Raw genomic sequence first — 20,237 nt, 5'->3', positions numbered from 1 at the left:
GCTATACGGCGATCGGAGGAGTCGACCGACCCTAGGTCGGTGGCCAGCTGAGTGGCGTCGGGCCCCTCCGTTGGTCGGCGAGTCTTACGCGAGTCGGCCATCAGACCTCCGGGTTCAGTCGGTCGGGAGAGGTATGCCCGACATATCCTCAGTCGGTGATGGGCCGTGAATTGGTCGGTGATGGCGCCCGTCAGTCGGTCGCTCCGGCCGTCAGTCGGGTCGATCGGTCGGCCAGTCGGAGTCGTCCGTCGGAGTCGGTCGGTCGGCCAGTCGGTCGATCAGTCAGTCGGTCGGTCGGTCGGTCGGTCGGCCAGTCGGAGTCGTCCGTCGGAGTCGGTCGGTCGGTCGGCCGTCGGAGTCGGTCGGAGTCGGTCGGAGTCGGTCGGGGTCGTCCGTCGGGGTCGTCGGTCGGGTCGGTATATCCCAACAGACCGAGATCTCGCGATATTTTATCAGCAAAATGGGGTTGTTTTCTTCGTATAGGAAATGCGTTTGAGAAGACGTAAGCGCCGGCGATAAATCGGAAGGTTCCGACGAAAAATTCCGCTCCTTCCATCCAGAGCTCGCTCTCTTCTGCGTCTCTTTCTCTCCGTCAAACCTTCCTCCCCTCGTATAAAATGCTCGTGTACTTTGGGTCCGTTACTTCTGCTCCACTTGCTTCTCGTTTCAGAGATTTTCTTGGGCTATGCATAAATCTTCGTTCATTTCATGCCAATTTCTTGCATGTTGTTTATCTTCTGTTGCCATTTTTCCCGCATGTTACATCAGATATTTTTAAAGTTTATGGATAAAGACTTTTATTTATGTCTTCAATAGAGTTAATGAGGGAGCTCATCTATATTTTCTTTCTTTTTTTTTCTTTTTTTACTTTGGTTTAAAAATGGAGTAAAATGCTACCGTTTCTACTTTAATTCCTACCTGAAGTAGGTTATATTAATTAAGCAGTTGATTAAAGAGATGATGGTGATGACAACGGACACGGTTTAGGACAAAGTGTAGGTTATATTTTTCTTTTTTATTTTAGTTTAAAAATGGGGTGCGGTTTATACTTTAATTCCCATAGATGGATGAAGACTGAAGAGAAATTAAAGATGATGTCTTACCCTGTCTTATGATATTATCTTTATGTTTTTAAAGAGATTTAAGGAAATGTGGATATGTGACAGAGTGGGTGGCTTGATAGATGAACTTTTGATTAAGTTCAATTTAAAAACTAGGCATGATTTATATGACAAAGATATACTTATTAAGTTGCATTAATGGTCGTAATCATGAGCAAAGCAAGTGATGAAGTTTTTGGAAAGCCCATGCTGGTCAATGTTTTGGTCAAGTATGAAGGTGTTTCTTACGCAAGGTAATAAAATTACAGAATATCATAATGGCACCATTCTAGGAAGAGAAATTATTGGTTAAAACTGTTCTATTATATGTAGCTTGGACCATCTAATAAAAAATCATCATGCCAAAAAAAAAAAGAGCTTTTTCCATTCAAAACAGCAAAAGTCATCTAACCATGGCTAACGTTGAACTTTTCTCAAGCTTGGAGACAATGAACCTTTTTCCAATAGTAGATGATGTAACAATTTTTTATTGGATGGTCCAAGGTACATGTGATAGAATAGTTCTAATCAATAATTTCTCGTTTAGGAGGCTAAGTAGGTTGATATCAATGGCATCATCTTCCTTCATAAATGCGTGCTACAGTCTAATTTTTATTTCTCAGATGATATTTTTCTAGTCAATTGATCAAGGAAGTGATGATGATCAAATTGGATACTAGAAGAAAGATTCTAGATAGTGCTTATTCTAAAAAGAAATGCTTGACGAGAACATATACATGGCTTGTTACTCTGTTGGGAGTATGTGTGGAGTTGATCAGGAGCAGTTAAACTAGGGAATATTCCATTAAAAAATATTATTGTTATCATGATTTTTTTTTTAAACATGCGGTGGAAGGGTAAATGCTGATCACTTAGAGATTTTAAGCAATGTGGATGAAGTAGAGAAGAGGCTATAAAGTGTTCTATGATTCTTGGATACTGTTGAAACTGCAGAAGCTTTTATATAACATAAGACTAGCATTATCGCATGGATTGGAATGTTGGACAACAAAGCATTATCTGAGATAGTAGAGATGGAAATATTACGGTGGTTGTGGCGATAAGACCTGGAAATTGGAACTGAATTAGCAGCAGAAGTGAATTATTGCAAAACATGCCAGAGAAGACCCTATAAAGAGGAATTTAAGTCTGAAGAGAGGGGGGGAAGACTATCTTGTATGAATGCAATATGTGATTTAACATTATAAAGCATTTGACCCAGAAAGCTAAAGTTTTGATTTTTTTTCCCCCTAATTATGTAGAATGTAAATGGTTGCTGATTAAAATAGCCACAAGTTAATGATCTAAAAGTTTTAATGCAAAATCAATTGAGCTCATGCCAACACATCAAGTTGATGCCCTAAGCAGCTACATGCAAATACCCAAGATATATATTTATTTCTTCCTTTTGCTTTTGTAGGTTGCGTTCCTACCCTGTTATTTAGACTTTTCCCTTTATATATTGTCACGCTCCCGACCCAAGATTTGAATCGAGGGTCATAGCAACCACCGCATGCTTATAGAATACTTTTCCCATAAGCATGCAAGGCATCTCATCATGATATCTTCATAAACAGTTAAATAATTTTTTTTTATTCAATAATCAAATCTTAATTCAAATAATAAATTAAAACTTAGTGTTCAAAAGAAAGTAACTGTCTGACAAAGTCAACACTAAAACAAAACTAAAAGTCTTGAATCAATTCTGAGAAAAATCCTAAATCAATGAGTTAACTCCATCTCTAATCGCTCTTCCAACCGAAATCCCATATCATGCTAATTTTCTAGATCTATAAGAAAAACATAAAACTTATCATGAGCTAAATAGCCCAGTAAGCAGTGTATACCTTTAACTGAATAATCAGGCAAATAATACTATGCATAACAAATCAATATGTAATTTCATGAAATCATATTCATACTGTCAATCATATATAAAAGTCAATTCATCATAATTTCTAATTATACTTTTCTTCTTAAATTCATCAATTTCTTAAATTCTTCTTACCAACCATGACTATGACCACATTATCCCTGTGGCAGGGTCATAATACCGCGTATCTGCTTGCGGTGGGCTGCGAATCATCTGGCAGCCAAGTCCTTTGGAACCGCTGGTCTAACTGGCGGTTTTGTCGCTGGTCTATCTGGCGACATGTCGCTGGTCTCACTGGCGACATAAATCCTCAGGACAGTCAATTGCCAACGTATATGCCCCCATTGGCGGGGTCCTCAACACAGTCAGGTTGTCAATTTCATATTGTCTTCCAATTCATATATTATTTTCAAGAATAATAAAATTAATTGATATTCGAGTCAAATCAATTATAATATTCTTTGAGATCATATATCATCATAATAATTGCTCCACAAATAACTTCAATCATAAATAATTTTCTACAATTAACTTTCATCATAAATAATTTTCAACAATTATTTTAATAAATAATTACAATCGCAAGCATGCATAAATTTATTTAATTCATAATTTACCAGATAAATTCAGTAAAAGTAAACACTACTTACCTCAAACGTATTCCAATAAATCCACATAATTCTATAAATTTTCTTCCAAAAATTCTGTTCGTAGATCATATCGCGATATCCCATGATCAAACATCCACAATCCTATACAGAGTCAATTTCAATAATTAGAAAGAATACGAATACCATATTTCAACGGTTTAGATTGGGTCCGATCATCTAATTTTATCTAATCAAAATCTAATTAGGATCTAAATGATCCAAAGTTTGACTATCAGATCAAATCAGATTCGAAGTGATAGGATCGAGGTTTCTTCATTGATTTCATAAAATCAAGTGGAGAGAGAAAATCAGAGGAGAGAAAATTTATGAGGTACAATTCAAATTGATCAGGTGACACAATCCAACATTACGATTGGTCCAATATCTCAATTGGTGAAACCAACATGATCAAATCAAATCATGGCTAGATCGGAATCATGGATAATAAAATCTAAAGATTCATGGTCTGATTAAGGTGGGTGCCAGTACGCTGTCTGACAATCATGGATCAGGATTCTTCATTAGAATCAGATCAGACTTATTAAAAGAAATTTCTTCATTCACTAACCTTTTTTAGAGAGAGAATCAATCAAGAGAGAGAAAATTTTAGAGAGAGAAAATTTTAGAGAGAGAAAACTCATCTTGAATTCTTCAGACAATATGATTTAACAAATTCTGATCGATCAGATCAAATCATGCTAAAATTATCATGTGGATAATTAAATAAGATCATGAGAAATAAAATCTAAAAATACCTGATCTGATCAAAGTGGATGTCGGTGTATTGTCCGACGATCACAGATCAAAAATTCATTACGAGAATCATTTAAATTCATCATCATTCTTCTCAAAATTAAAAATCTTAGGAGAGAGAAATAATCTAGAGAGAGGATTTTAGAGAGAGAAAGTAGAGAGAGAAAGTCCAATTCTAGAGAGAGAAAATACTAATTAAAGCTGAAGAGAGAGAGGGAAGAGAGAGAAACTCTCTTTCTCATATTTTATTATTTATCTCATTATTTATTAATTAATTTTATTTTTCTCTTTCTTCTTTTCTTTCTTTCTCTTTTTTTTTTCTTTTTCTTCACGGAAGAGAGAGGGGAGAAAATCCTATTTATTATTATTATATTATTATCATATTATTTTTCTTCTTTCTTTTTTTTTTTTTTTTCTTTTTCTTCTTTTTCTTTTCTTTTTCTTTTCTTTTCCTTCTTCTTCTTTTCTTTTTCTTTTTCTTTTCCTTCTTCTTCTTCTTCTTTTTCTTTTCTTCTTCCCGTGGACTTATTTTGGGCTGAAACAGGGGACCTCACGGTCCCCTCGTTGGGTGGCCGGCCGGCGGCGCAGCCGGCGTGGGACGACCATCGGCAGGAGAGGGACGTTCCGGCGGCAAGGGGCGGCCAAACTGGTGGTCGACGGTGACCACCGGCAACGGAAAAATGGCAAAAAGAAGATTCTACCGCAACAAAATCCGGCGACTCCGGTCGCCGACGAGCGTGCACATCGGCACGGGAAGGAAGGGGGAGGAGAGAGGAAGGGGAGGAGACTTACCTCCGTCGCCGGCGAGGCTTTTCCGGCGAGAAATTGGATGGCACAAGGACGGGTCTCCGTGAAGAAATTTCCGGCGATTGCCGCCGTTTTGCCCCGGGATTCTTTGGTAGGAAGAAGGGAGAAGGGTCTCCCCTTTAAATAGAACCAAAGGAGAGGAGTTTGACTTCTCTCCGGTGAGGTTTCCGACTCCGATTAGGAGCCGGTCGGGAGAAGAAGACTCCCTGTGGGAGTCTTCATCATTTTTTTTTTTTTTTTTTTTTGGTTTGTTTGGGCTGGCGGGCTATCACATATATGTTCTTCAAATTTTGGGCTTCTTTTGACAACATATTTGTTAATGTAAAAATTTTGACCAGAATCCCACTTTGTTTTGTTCTTCTTGAGTTAAAAGTATGCTCTACATTTGGTGTCTCTCTTGATTAGTTTAACTGTTAGCAGATAAGTCTTGTGGGGACTTTATTTCTTCCATGTTTGATGTGTAACATCTGAGTAGATGCAGTCATGTTAGCCATGAATTCTTATAAGAGAGATCTCCTGTTTCCTGAATTTAATCTTTGCATGTCAAACATAGTTCACTTTATTTACTTTGCAGGCTGAAGTCTTTACTTCTAATTATCTTTTCCAATATTTCTGCAGGTAACTTATTAGAGACCATTCCTTTATCATCAGTAAGTTTTTTCAATCTAATCTGTTGCCGTTGGTCTGTAATTTTGCATGGGATATTTGATATCTTTTGCAACTGGCCTTCAATACCCATGGCAGTCTGTTCAAATATGCAGTAGTTTGCTGCAAGAAAATCTTCTCCTTTTCTTTGTTACAGAAAATATATTGAGAAAGTAGGAGCGGTGAAAACGTCACTGAATAATGTTGTGAGGAGGGTGGGAATTGAATCCAGGTCTTCTGTTACCAGTTCAGCCAGTTTGGACCCTGCCTATGTGGAAACATATTGTTAATTGAATATATGAATTTTAATCTTGTGATTGTATGCAAACATAAAATGCATTTCAAAAGTTGTTGAAAGTTTTGCAATTTTCTTTTTTAAACCATGAAGGTACTTATTCTGTATCTGTTACTCTAGTGGTCCAGGAGAAAGATGTCTGCTGGGAATACTGTGATAAGATGGAGGGAAACAAAGTTAGATGCAAATTTTGCCTCAAAGTTTTGAATGGGAGCATTAGTAGATTGAAATTTCATTTTGTCTTGATTGCCAAGCAAAGGCAATTGGTGGCCTGGGATTTAGAGGGCCATCAGCAGAAGCTCTTAGGACAACATGGTTGCAACAGCTCAAATGTGAAGTCACTTTACAAATAAAAGAGATTGAAAAAGACTGGGCAACAACAGGTTGTACAATTGTAGCTGATACATGGACGGATAACCAATCGAGAGCCTTAATTAATTTCTTTGTATCATCTCCTTTGGGAACCTTTTTTCACAAATCTGTTGATGCATCTATGTACTTCAAAAATACTAAATGCCTCTGTGATTTGTTTGATTGAGTTATTCAAGATTTTGGCCCAGAAAATGTTGTTCGAGTCACTGTGGACAACGCCTTGAATTATGCAAATGTGGGAAATCACTTCATGCAGCGCTGTACAGTACTATATTCCGGTCCCCTTGTGCTTCTCATTGTCTGAATTTGGTCTTAGAAGACTTTTCCAAGATTGATTGGGTGAATAGATGTATCTTACAAGCACAATTTATTACAAGATTTATATATAACCACACTTAGTTGCTTGATTTAATGAGAAACTTCACTGGTGGTCAGTAGCTTTTCCGCACCGGTATCACCAAGTCTACATCAGTCTTTCTTACTTTGCAGTCAATGTCAAAACACAAATCGAGATTGAAACATCTGTTCCACTGTCCAGAATATTCATCTCCTCCTTATGCAAATAGAACTCGTTGAGGAATACCCACCGACCGACCGATGGCCGAAGGAACCGACCGACCGATTGACAGTCGGCTCTCCCGATCGACTTACGGCCGGAGGAACCGACCGACCGATTGACAGTCGGACTGACCGACTGATGCCATCGCCGGCCCATCATCGGCTTACGACCGACTGAGGATATGTCGGGCGCACCCTTCCCGACCGACTGAACCGGGAGGTCTGGCGGCCGACTCACATAAAACTCGCCGACCAACGGAGGAGCCCGACGCCACTCAGCTGGTCGGTCGACTCCTCTGATCGCCGTACAACCGCCGGACCTTGTCAGTTCTGACAGCGGCATGCGGCGCTGCCACCTAGGGGCATTGTCCCGCTGAGGGCATTGTCAACCCTGGTGATTTGACAGTCCCACGACGACGTGACACTTTCACGGCGACTCTGACAGTCTACAGTGAGTTGACAGTTCCTCACTTGTCTGCGCCATTAATGACGGCGCCATACCGTGCTCCACTATATAAATCGGGGAAGACAACAGTGCAAGGGATCCGCTCCCCCCACTTCTCACAGGCTCGCTCCTCTCCCTCTCTCCCTCTCTCCCTCTCTCTCTCGATCGAGCTCTCTGTCTTCATTTCACTGTTGTCCAGTCACCTCTCTGACTTGACCGTCGGAGGGTCCCCGTCGGAGCCACCTCCGGTCAGTGTGGACTTCTCATTTTTGCAGGTGCACGTTCCCCGGCGATCGGACGACGAGGCGATTGGCCGCAACAGATTGGCGCGCCAGGTAGGGGTCAGAATGACAAAGACAAGAGCCCAACGATCGAGGATCACCGGATCGGCAAGGCGCTCTTCCCGCCGGGAAGAGGCCTCCCCGCCACCGCCGGCGGCGGAGCCCAGCTCTCCACACCCCGCGGTGACCACGGAAGCGCAGATCGCGGCCATCGTACGGTAGATGACCGTACTGACGGACGCAGTCAAGAGCCTCCAGCAACAACCGGCGGCCCGTCCCATGCCCTCCAGGAGCAGCCGCCGCCGACCGCGCCGATCCCTGTCGCCTCCGCGCGAGCGCCCTCAACAACGCTCTCACGGAGAAGAGGAGGAGCGGCCCTGGCGTGATGACCGACGGTCCCAACAGCCCTCTCTTTCCTCGCTGGAACGGGCAAGGAAGGAGAAACGACCGCGCACGCCGTCGGCCTCCCTTTCAGAATCTTCCGGAGACACCACTCCTGGGGTCTCCCAGCATCGACGAGCGGACGACTACGAGCGCCGGTTCGAGAAAATCGACCGCCGACTCGCCCAGTTGCAGATGGACGGCCAGAAGTCTTCAAATGACGTCGACTTCCAGACCGCCCAACCTCTCTCCCGACTAGCTCTCGACGAACCGATTCCCAATCGGTTCAAGATGCCGCACGTGGAGCCTTACGACAGCTCCACCGACCCAGTCGACCACCTCGAGAGCTATAAAGCTCTCATGACGATTCAAGGGGCAACCGATGCTCTTTTTTGCATCGGCTTCCCCGCCACACTCCGCAAGGCTGCCAGGGCCTGGTACTCCGGTCTTCGATCGGAAAGTATCCACTCCTTCGGGCAGCTCGAGCACTCGTTCGTGGCCCACTTCAGCACCAGCCGAAAGCCGCCGCGAACGTCGGATAGCCTTTTCTCCGTTAAACAGGGGGAAAATGAGATGCTCCGACACTTCGTGGCGCGATTCAACACGGCCACGCTTGAGGTCCGGGACCTCAACGAAGACATGGCTATCTCAGCCATGAAGCGGGGTCTGAGGGCATCCCGATTCACCTACTCTCTGGACAAGACCCTCCCCCGGACATACGCCGAGCTACTGGAGTGCGCATATAAGTATATGCGCGCGGATGAAGGGGCATCCGACCGACGTTTGGCCGAACCCAGAGGCCCGAAAGAGAAGCGGAGGAAAGGTCGGGAGCCCGCCGAACCCAGCAGGCCCCCGACCGATAGTCGGGTCTCGCCGCCCCGACGAATCCAAAAATCACCCCGACAACAAACTCCGAGGCCGGCACGCCCCAGGTATGACTCCTACACTCCTCTCTCCGCTCCTCGTGCACAGATTCTAATGAAGATCGAGGGGGAAGAATACCTGCGACGGCCTCCGCCTTTGAAGGCAAAAGGCCTCGACCGTCGAAAGTACTGTCGATTTCACCGAGGCCACGGCCACAACACCGAGCAGTGCATCCGGCTGAAGGATGAGATCGAAGCTCTCATCCGCCGGGGGTATCTCGGCAAATTTCGGAAGGGATCGCCGACCCAACCAGTTGCCGATCGACGACCCCAGCCGACTGAAGAAGCGACGAACAATCAGCCGACGGCCGGAGTCATCAACATGATCTCCAAGCGGCTGGGCCCGGAGACGTCTGCGGGAGGGGAGCCGACGAAAAGGCCACGCCCGGACGACGTGATCACCTTTACGGAGGACGACGTTCGGGGCATCCAGACTCCCCACGACGATGCTGTTGTTGTGTCGGCAACAATAGCAAATTATGATGTAAAGCGAATTTTTGTTGATAATGGAAGTTCGACAAATGTTTTGTTTTACTCGACCTTCTCCCGGAAGCAACTGTCAACTGACCGACTTAAGAGGGTCTCCATGCCCTTGATCGGCTTTGCCGGAGATGCCGTCACGACAGAGGGAGAAATCACCCTGCCCGTGACGGTCGGCACCGAACCACGGCAAAGCACGGTCCACCTAACTTTCGCGGTCGTCCAAGTTCCTTCGGCCTACAACGCCATACTTGGACGACCCGGACTGAACGCCCTCAAGGCGATCGTCTCGATGTACCATCTCCTCGTTAGGTTCCCGACCAAAAACGGAATCGGGGAGATGCACGGGGATCAACAGCTCGCCCGACGATGCTTCCAGATCTCCGCTCAAAGCGACAAGTCGAGGGGTTCCCTGACAATCGACAAGTTGGACCAACGGGAGGAGGAAGAGCGAGGTTCGCCGGTCGAGCAGCTCGAGGCGATCCCGATAGGAGAAAATCCTGATAGGAAGGTTTGGGTCGGGTCTCAACTGCCCGACCCAGAATGACGACGACTGACGGAGCTGCTGACGACCAATGCTGACATATTTGCTTGATCGGTAGCAGATATGTCGGGCATCCCCCCAGAAACAATAACCCACCGACTCAACATCGACCCAACGATGAGGCCGGTGAGGCAGAAGAAAAGATCCTTCGCTCCAGAGAGGCAGAGGGCCATCGACGAAGAAGTAGACAAGCTACTTGAAGCAGGCTTCATCCGAGAATCCACGTATCCCGATTGGCTTGCCAATGTTGTCATGGTCAAAAAAGCCAACGGAAAGTGGAGGATCTGCATCGACTACACCGACCTCAACCGAGCCTGCCCAAAAGATAGCTTCCCACTTCCCAAGATCGACCAGCTAGTGGATGCGGCGTCCGAATTTCGACTGCTCAGCTTCATGGACGCCTTCGTCGGATACAATCAGATCCGGATGGCACCTGAAGACGAGGAGCATACCGCGTTCGTGACCCCCAAGGGCCTCTACTGTTATCGGGTGATGCCCTTCGGACTAAAGAACGCTGGCGCCACCTACCAGCGACTTGTCAATAAGGTCTTCAAAGACCAGATCGGGTGCAACATGGAGGTGTATGTGGACGACATGCTAGTGAAGAGCGCGCAGATCCCGGATCATATTCAGGATCTCGAGGAGACCTTCCGCACCCTTCGACGACACCGAATGAAGCTCAACCCGATCAAGTACGCTTTTGGGGTGACCTCAGGGAAGTTCCTCGGATTCCTCGTTTCTCAGAGAGGGATTGAGGCCAACCCTGAGAAAATAAAGGCAATCCTCGACATGCGTCATCCGAACACCAAGAAGGAGGTCCAACAGCTGAACGGAAAAATCGTCGCTCTTAGCCGATTCATTTCCCGATCAGCTGAAAGGTGCCTCCCATTTTTCAAAACTTTGCGTCACGCAAATGGTTTTTCTTGGTCGGATGAGTGCCAACAGGCCTTCGAAGACCTGAAGAGGTACTTGGCTTCCCCGCCGCTGCTCGAAAAGCCGCAGGTCAGGGAAACCTTGTATCTCTACTTGGCCACATCTTCCGAGGCGATTAGTTCGGTGCTCATCCGAGAAAATGAGTGCCGAACCCATCAGCCTATCTACTACACCAGCAAGGTGCTCCACGGCGCCGAGGCCAGATACTCGGAGACAGAAAAGATGATTTTCGCCCTGACCGTCTCCGCGCAACGACTCCGTCCATACTTCCAGGCCCACACCATAGTGGTGCTCACCAACCAGCCCCTGAGGGCGATATTGCACCGACCCGATACATCTGGACGACTCGCGAAGTGGGCTGTGAAGCTCAGCGAGTTCGACATTCAGTACCGACCAAGGCCTACCCTGAAAGCTCAGGTCTTGGCCGACTTCATCGCCGAATGTCCGACAACCGACCAAGGGTCGGGAGCTGAAGACCCGGGACGAGATGCGGTCTCTGAGCCAGACCCGATCTCCACCTGGGTACTCCACATCGACGGAGCTTCAAACGCTCAGGGAAGCGGGGCTGGGCTCCTGCTCACGAATTCGGATGGGGTGGTCACCGAGTATGCCCTCCGGTTCAACTTCAAGGCCTCCAATAATCAAGCCGAATATGAGGCACTCCTCGCTGGCTTGAGGATGGCAAAAGAACTGGGCGTCGACAGCCTCCGGGCTTTCTCCGACTCTCAGCTGATCATGGGGCAGGTCAAGGGCGAATTCGAAGCCCGAGATCCGACTATGATCAAATACCTTCAGAAGGTGAAGGACCTCGTAGCACGCTTCGGGTATTTCAAAATTTTCCACATCCCTAGGTCGGAGAACGCCCGCGCCGACGCACTTTTCAGACTGGCGACTTCGGCTTACGACTCCTTGGATCGGATGTTCGTGGAGAATCTCGAGCAGCCGAGCATCGATCGGGTCGAAGAAGTACAGCAGCTAACCATCGAACCAAGTTGGATGGACCCGATCGTTCGGTATCTGATCGACGGGATCGGTCCCGAGGACCCCGCGGAGGCCAAACGACTCCGATGGTCGGCCTCTCAATATGTAATCATGGATGCCCGACTCTACAAGAGGTCGTTCTCCCTTCCCTTACTTAGGTGTCTGGGACCGACCGACGCTGACTACGCTCTCCGAGAGGTGCACGAAGAAATTTGCGGGAACCACTTGGGGGGAAAGTCCCTGGCCTACAAAATCCTGCGACAAGGTTATTACTGGCCTACCATGAAGAAGGACGCGACCGAGTTGGTCCGAAGATGCGAATCATGTCAAAAGTATGCCAACATTCAACACCAACCGGCCAGCCAAATTACTCCTATTGTCGCTCCATGGCCCTTCGCCCAGTGGGGGGTCGACATTCTCGGTCCTTTTCCACCAGCGTCGGATCAGAGAAAGTTCATAGTCGTCGCCATCGACTACTTCACCAAATAGGTAGAGGCTGAGCCCCTGGCGCAGATTACTGAGCGGAAGATGGAGGACTTTATCCAGAAGTCCATCATCTTCAGGTTTGGGCTGCCGCATACGATCATCACCGACAATGGACGGTAATTCGATAACCAGGACTTCAGACACTTCTGCGCCAGGTTCCATATCAAGCACCGACTGACTTCAGTCGGGCACCCCCAGTCCAACGGCGAGGTCGAAGTGACCAACCGAACCTTGCTCCACGGACTCAAGACCCAACTAAACGAAGTCAAAGGCCTCTAGGTCGACGTGCTAGGCTCCGTTCTGTGGGCTTACCGAACGACACCCCGCGTTCCGACCGGGGAGTCGCCTTTCAGCTTGGCCTACGGGACGGAGGCAATGATCCCGCTCGAGATTGGACTGCCATCTTCAAGGGTCGAGCAGTATCAAGAGCCGGGCAACTCCGAGTGTCGGAGGGCCGACCTAGACCTCCTCCCGAACTACGAGATGAGGCTCAAATTCGCATGGCTTCGTACCGACAGAGGGTCGCTCGGTATTACAACGCCAAGGTCAGACCAAAGCTTTTCAGGCCTGGTGACTTGGTCTTGAGGAAGGCGGAGGTCTCGAAGCCCTTGGACCAAGGGAAGTTGGCTCCAAACTGGGAAGGACCCTACAAAGTAGCAGATACTTATGGTCCGAGAGCCTACCGACTGGAGACCCTTGAGGGGAAAACCATTCCCCGAGCTTGGAACGCCGACAACTTGAAGTTGTACTACCCGTGAACTTTGTAATTGTTCAGTCGGAATACAAATTCGGTTTGGAATCTCGGAGTTTTAACTCTTCGACTAATGATCGGTGCTCATCAAGGTCAAGCCCCGACATGCCAATGTGGACTTAGTGTCCACCTGGAACCAACGGCCTTATCGTCGATGACCCATCGGACTCTTACGAGGGCCGACTCATCTACATGGACGGGAGTTGACCCTCCTTCGACGATCAACGATACATCGGACCCTTACAAGGACCGATGCACCCATATGGACGAGGGTTACACTCCTTCGACCTTTGACGATACATCGGACTCTTAAGAGGACCGACGCGTCTACATTGATGGGAGTTGACACTCCTTCTACGGTCGAACTTTCGGGCCAGAGACCATCGGCTAACAAGCCGATCGAGCCCCGACCAAAGAAAGGTGAAATGCCTACGCGACCGACATCGCGAATCCCGACCTAGCTACGGTCGATCGAAGGATATTCGACTTACCACCGTCTATCGCACGACGCGACCTTTGTCGCATTGACGACTTACCGACCGGGCTACGGCCGGCCGAACGATATTCGACTTGCCACCGTATATCAAAAGGCGCAGCATGAATACCCGACATAAGGGCGTTGGGATCCGACTTGTCGTCGCTCCCCCGACTGAATGCGTCGAGCGACATTCGACTGAACGCGTCAGTAGAAACCCGACTACTAAACCTTTGCCACATTCGGTCGGCTCCCGACTCAACAGACGCGCCCGACTGACGACGCTGACTATCGAAAGCCGATCTAAAGTCGGGACTTACTCTACGTTCGTGACGGCACGAGCTGCCGAACGTCCTTACCGACCTGTATGTGTTAGCAACTTACGAAGACATTCTACAACGAACGAAGGAAAACAAGCAGAGAAAAAACTAAGTCCAAAAACTTTGATTTCATTGAAGAATCAAAATAAGGTTTACAAAGGAAGGCCGGGGCCCGATTACAAGTCAGAGCGAAAACATAAAACACAACCGACTAATCGTCGGAGTCAACATCCTCCACTGGATGACGATGGGAGTTGGTCGGCGGATCAGCTCTGACTTCTGCAGTCGGGGCCGACCGATCTTCGGCAGCCGGCTCTGCGTCCTCTTCGGCTTCCGCCCTGGTGGAGAGACCTTCCGACGCTGGTTCGGCCGTCTCCTCCGCAGCTGGGGCCTCCGACTCCGCCAGAACTATGCTGCTGAGATCCAGTTCCGGGTACAAGCCTCGAACGACTTCCCGAGCATCCTCGTACCCGACCCGATACGAGAGGTAGCCGCTCTCCAGAAGTTCTTCTCGGTACTCCTCCGAGTCCCGGAAGACTTCAACGGCCCGACTCAGAGCCTCCTTCGCCGACTCAGCCTCGGCCTTCACGATGTCTGCGTCGGCCTGGGCGATGGACAAACCTTCTTCGGCCTTGGCGAGATTTCTGAGACTAACTCGGAGTTGCTCGCGGTCGGCCTCCAGCTCCTTGGCGACGTCGTCTCACTCATGCCGGAGCCGACGGATGGTCCGGGACTTCTTCTTCGCGTCGTCCTTGGCCGACTGAAGTTCCGACTCCGACGACGCCAAAGCCCCCTTGAGTCGGGAGACCTCCTCGGAAAGTCGGGAGACCTCCCCCTCGAGTCAGCCCTCCCGGTCGACCGACTGCTGCAGCTGATCGACGAGGATGACTTTGTCGGCTTCAAGGGCTCCGACTTTGTCCCTCCACGCCGCATGCATCTCGCCGAACTTTCGATATCTGGCCTCCAGCTCCGAGATATTGAAGACCAGCTGCACAAGGTGAAACCGACCAATGAGAAAGCAAATTTATGAGAAACTACATTCAAAGTCGGAGGAAAGAGAAACTTACCCGGATCATCATCGGATAGAATGAAGACAGCATGTCGGACACATGCTGATTCTTCATCGCGTTGATGTCAGCGGGAAGGAGGAGTGCCTGGCACAATTTCCTGGCCAAATCGTGGTTGGCCAGGCCCGACGCACCTTCGGGAAGCAGAAAGTCGGCCGATCCTCCGCCAGCCGACCGACCTTCGTCGCCCGACGCCATGGGGGCCTTGCCTCGGCTAGTTGCCCAGGCCTTAGCGTCGGAGATTGACGGCAGGCTTGACCCCGACCGAGTCTCGACCGACGGTGCGGCGGCAGCGTGCGTCGGTCGCTCGGGTTCACGGGCCTCCTCCCGAACTTCTGAAGCCTGCTGAGCGGTCGGCGCGCCATCTGCAGACTCGGCAGCCCGTCTGTCGGGTGAAGCGGCGCCCTCGACCGACGGTCCCTCGGACGGGACATCGACGAGCACTGTCGGTGCTGACAGTGCAATCACCGGCTCCGCCTCCGACCCGATCGGTTCGCTCGGCGGAGGCGCACGGGGCCTCTTGGGAGGCTGCGACGGCCAGGCACCTTGCGCCGGCCTCTTCCTCACGGCGTGCTGGCGTATGTCGGCCGCTGTCAGTCGTGTCCTCGGCGGCATATCTGGAAAGAACGAATAAATGGTCAGCGCCGAAAAGGAAAGGCAAAAAGAAGAAAGAGTGGTCGGGAAAATAAAAAACCGACCTAAACGTGGGACCGGGCTAAGGCCGGCGTCGTACAAGGCCTGCTCGGTGACGAGCACGCTCTGCTTCGGCACCGAGATGTCCTTCAGCCGGTGGAAGTCCTCCCGATCATCAGCCTCCACCCGACTGTTCTCATTCGGCTCGGTTCGGGGATTCCCCCAACGGACGGAAACCCCCAAGAAGCAGAAACGACGCAAAGAAAAACTGATTCTTCCATCCGTGAATGGACGATGGAAGACCAGTAATGAAAGAGAGCCCTTTCCGAGGGACGAAGTACCACCACCCTCGGGCTTTAGGGTGGGGTCGGAGGACAAAGAAGACTCGAAAAAGGGAGATCCGAGGTTCGGTCGGCAAAAGCCGACACAAAAGTACAAAACTGACTATCAGCCGAACCGAGTTCGGCGCGAGTTGTGCCGGGCATAGCCCGTAATAATCAAAGATGTTTCGGACGAACTCCAGAACCGGGAATCGAAGGCCGGCCCGGAGATCCTCCAAGTAGAAGGCCACCTGGCCCTCGGCGGGCTGTTAACCCGACCATCGGCGCCGGGGCGAACAGTCGAAACTGCTCCGGGATACGGTACTGCTCCCGGAGCCGATCGACGTTCGGCCCCGAAAGTGAAGAAACCTCCACCTCCGGGGTCGACCGAGTGTCTTCGGTCGGCTCTCCCGACCGACTACCTCATGGGGACGTCCTAGCCATGGATTCAGAGCAGATGGCAAGGAAGAAGAAGAAGAAGGTGGGGAAGACAACAATGGCCCTTGGAAGGAAAAGAAAGAACTGCAAACAAAGGGTGGAGCGGGAGAGTACCTGGAACAAGGACTCACGCGGGCAGAATTTCGACTGTAAAATGAGAAGGGTAAAAAACCAAGTGGGGGTAACTCTGTATATATAGTCCCCCCCAACGGTCGAGATGAAGGCACGGCCGACGAAGACTCCCCAGATCTTGCCGCATGGCGTCATCCGGGCCATCCGTCGGTCCGACGGTTCGACGCACCTGCCTTCAAATCACGCCATGTCACCTCCATCCGCCCCACCGAACCTGCCCCATTGGCCGCACGCCACGTGGCGTGAAGGCCGCGACGTTTGGTATCCCCGAAAGGACGGTGGGAATGGCGGTTCCCCTTCCTGATGGGACGGGACGTCTAACGCCGGCATTATCACTGACACCAGCGGGACGACCGACGCGGCGGGGCGTCCGATGCCGACATGACACCTGACGCCGATGGGACGAGACGTCTGACACCGACTAGACGTCAGACGCCAGCAAATCGCTCGGCATTTATGAGACGCCTGACACCGTATCAACCGGCGGTACGGTCGGATCTTTGCATACGACGAATCCACTCCTAGTCGCCCGGGATTGCTGCCCAAGTAAAAGCATCCGCCAGCTCACCATCCGACTCAGGAGTGGAGGGGGGCAACTGTTGGGGAATACCCACCGACCGACCGACCGATGGCCGGAGGAACCGACCGACCGATTGACAGTCGGCTCTCCCGACCGACTTACGGCCGGAGGAACCAACCGACCGATTGACAGTCGGACTGACCGACTGACGCCATCGCCGGCCCATCATCGGCTTACGACCGACTGAGGATATGTCGGGTGCACCCTTCCCGACCGACTGAACCGGGAGGTCTGGCGGCCGACTCACATAAAACTCGCCGACCAACGGAGGAGCCCGACGCCATTCAGCTGGCTACCGACCTAGGGTCGGTCGACTCCTCTGATCGCCGTACAACCGCCGGACCTTATCAGTTCTAACAGCGGCATGCGGCGCTGCCACCTAGGGGCATTGTCCCGCTGAGGGCATTGTCAACCCTGGTGATTTGACAGCCCCACGGCGACGTGACACTTTCACGGCGACTCTGACAGTCTACAGTGAGTTGACAGTTCCTCACTTGTCTGCGCCATTAATGACGGCGCCATACCGTACTCCACTATATAAATCGGGGAAGGCAACAGTGCAAGGGATCCGCTCCCCCCACTTCTCACAGGCTCGCTCCTCTCCTCTCTCCCTCTCTCCCTCTCTCTCTCGATCGAGCTCTCTGTCTTCATTTCACTGTTGCCCAGTCACCTCTCTGACTTGACCGTCGGAGGGTCCCCGCCGGAGCCGCCTCCGGTCAGTGTGGACTTCTCGTTTTTGCAGGTGCATGTTCTCCGACGATCGGACGATGAGGCGATTGGCCGCAACAGAACTCATAGTATCGCTTGCATCGACATCCTCGAATAACAATGAATTTTGGAGATCAGTTGAAGAAATTGCAGCTGTTTCTGAACCTCTGTTGAAAGTTCTGAGGGATGTCTCTGGAGGGAAACCTTCAATTGGTTCCATATATGAGTCTATGATCAAGGCAAAGGACTCGATAAGGACTTACTACATAATGGATGAGGGGATGTAAGGCGTTTCTAGAGATAGCTGATAGATGGTGGCAAAATCAGCTTCATTCACCCCTCCATGCAGCAGCAGCAGCATATCTGAACCCTAGCATTCAGTACAATCCAGAAGTTAAATTTCTTGGAGTCATTAAAGAGGAGTTCATTGCTGTTCTGGACAAACTACTGCCAACTCCTGTACTGAGGCATGATGTCACAGCCCAAATATTTGTGTTTAGAAAGGCACAAGGAATGTTTGACTCCAATCTAGGTAGAGAGGCACACACTACCACCTCTCCTGGTATCTATTCACTAATTTTTTTAGTTTCAATTCTGAAATCTGAATGTACATTACTGTTATGATATTAATTTTGCTGATGTTTACGCATGTAGGAATGTGGTGGGAACAGCATGGTGCACCTGGTCTAAAACGTGTTGCTGTAAGAATACTTAGTCAAGTTTGCAGTACTTCTACCTTTGAGAGAAACTGGAGCACAGTTCAGCAGATTCACTTATAAAAGCGCAATAGGCTGGATAAGGAGGGAATGAGCGATCTTCTTTATGTTCACTACAATCTCAAGCTTCCCTCAAGGGGAAAGCCAGCAGAAGTGGATCCTATTGGACTTGATGAAATAGACATGACCTCAGATTGGGTGGAAGAGACAGAAAACCCAAATGCGACTCAGTGGCTTGATTGATTTAGTTCTGCCTTGGGTGGTGGGGACTTGAATACTAGGCAGTTCAGTAATTCCATTTTCAGCGCAAATGACCACATATTTGGTTTATGATGATATCCTGCACGACATAACTCATGGTGAGTTTTGGCCAAATGATGTTAAATACATCATGTATAAGTTTTTTCCTTTAGATCCTCAATTCAGCCTTAATTTTGATGCTTTATTCCTGATTGGGAATCTCGTTTGCAGGCTTCCTATTTGTTTTTCTATAGTCATCTGGGATATAATACTAGATAAGCAGGGCTGATTCACCAAGCAAATTATGCTGCTGGAAAATTTAATGTATGTGAAAAATCCATGGAATATTTGTTGCTATAAATATAAGAAAAGGTAGGATAACTATTTGAAGGAAATGCCCATCGTTGTAATAATTTGTGCTTAGGGATCACTTGTCTCCCAAAGGTCAGCCTGATTTGATAGTTGGTTATCCCCGGTGTCAACAGTGCATGTGCAATATCAAGTTTATTCCTTCATCTATTGTGCCACTTGATAAGTGTGTTTCTTTTTCTTTTTCTATGAAAGTTCCATGAGATATTCTTTGAAATACAATGTTTAGGAGTGCATCACCATAGATGTTTAGTCTCCTTCGAATAGATACATGATATCTATTCAGGGAGATGGACTGGTGTCTGTGTTCTGCATAATGAAATGAAATCCATGAGGTAACAGTGTTTCTTTTTCTTGTTGATAACAGTGCTTCAGTTGAGATAATGCTTAGGTTGATACGATGTTTAGGAGTGAATCAGTTGATAACAGTGTTTCTTTTTCTGATTCTATGGAAGTTCCATGAGATATCCTTTGAAATACAATGTTTAGGAGTGCACCAACATAAATGTTTAGTCTCCTCAGACCATATACATGATATATATTCATGGACTGGTGTGTGTTCTGCATAATGCAACGAAATCCATCCCTTATAGGTAACCTTTAATGAATATGTTTTCAATTTTTTACCATAAAAGGAGCGATCATATCTAAACTTAATATTTTTTGTATCATACTATGCAGTTGTGGTTTCTTATATGCACAAATAGTTTGAAGTTGTAGGTGACATTTTTCCTTTAAGAAAAAGGTTTCCAGAATTTCTCTAGATGTTCATTTGTGTGGATAAACATTTTTTTTTTTTTTGAAGGGAAGTTGTGTGGATAAACTTAGATGAACAGAACTCCTGTTAGAAAGACTAGTCATCAGCGAATGTAGATGCTGAATGGGAAGCATGCATATTGACTGTTATTTTGCTGCAGAAAGCTCGCAATTTTGATAAAACTGGTCGATAAAGAGTTATTCTATGCTTGAAATATGTTATTA

General features: G+C 48.5%; 1 pseudogene; it reads left to right on the top strand.

Moving 5' to 3' along the window:
• Positions 1–18,980, top strand: part of LOC140859377 (uncharacterized) — a 23,764-nt pseudogene extending 4,784 nt beyond the window's left edge.
• The last annotated feature ends 1,257 nt before the right edge of the window (positions 18,981–20,237 follow it).

This window comes from Elaeis guineensis, chromosome 7 (genome assembly GCF_000442705.2).
Source record: "Elaeis guineensis isolate ETL-2024a chromosome 7, EG11, whole genome shotgun sequence".
Taxonomy (NCBI): Eukaryota; Viridiplantae; Streptophyta; class Magnoliopsida; order Arecales; family Arecaceae; genus Elaeis; species Elaeis guineensis.
Note: the sequence above shows the minus strand (reverse complement) of the source record. Positions and strands in the feature narration are given on the sequence as shown.